Source organism: Gekko japonicus, unplaced genomic scaffold (assembly GCF_001447785.1).
Source record: "Gekko japonicus isolate JY-2015 unplaced genomic scaffold, Gekko_japonicus_V1.1 scaffold404, whole genome shotgun sequence".
In the NCBI taxonomy this organism is placed as follows: domain Eukaryota; kingdom Metazoa; phylum Chordata; class Lepidosauria; order Squamata; family Gekkonidae; genus Gekko; species Gekko japonicus.
In genome coordinates, this window is record NW_015174854.1 from 218311 (window position 1) to 218897 (window position 587).

Sequence of the window (587 nt, forward strand, 5' to 3'; positions counted from 1 at the left end):
GTACATGACTCCGAAAAAAATAGCAAATATGAATCAAAATATGTCTAATAAATGTTGGAAATGTAAAAAACATGAAGGCTCATTTTACCATATGTGGTGGACTTGTGAAAAAGCTGTGGACTTTTGGACAAAAATTCATAGTGAAATGCAGAAGATACTACAATGCTCTTTTTAAAAAGCACCGGAAATTCTGCTTTTGGGACTAAAAATGGAAGAAGTTAATGCGGAAAAAAGAACTTTATTCTGGTACCTAATAACGACAGCAAGAATGCTATATGCGCAATATTGGAAACTTGAAAAAGTACCAGAAATTGAAGACTGGATACATAAAGTTCTGTTCATGGCAGAAATGGATAAAATTACTAAGAAATTGAACAACAAAGAAGACGAAGAATTTTTTGAAGAATGGAAGGACTTTAAGAACTATCTGGAAAAGAACTGGGATGTGAAAAAAAAAATTATGTTTAGAACAATACTAAGCAAAAAGTTGTTATCTTTTAAAGAGATTAGAAATATGATATTAGCAACTGATGAAATATATATAAGTAAGGGGAAGGGGGTGAAAGCATTGCGGGAAGCCACAGGAG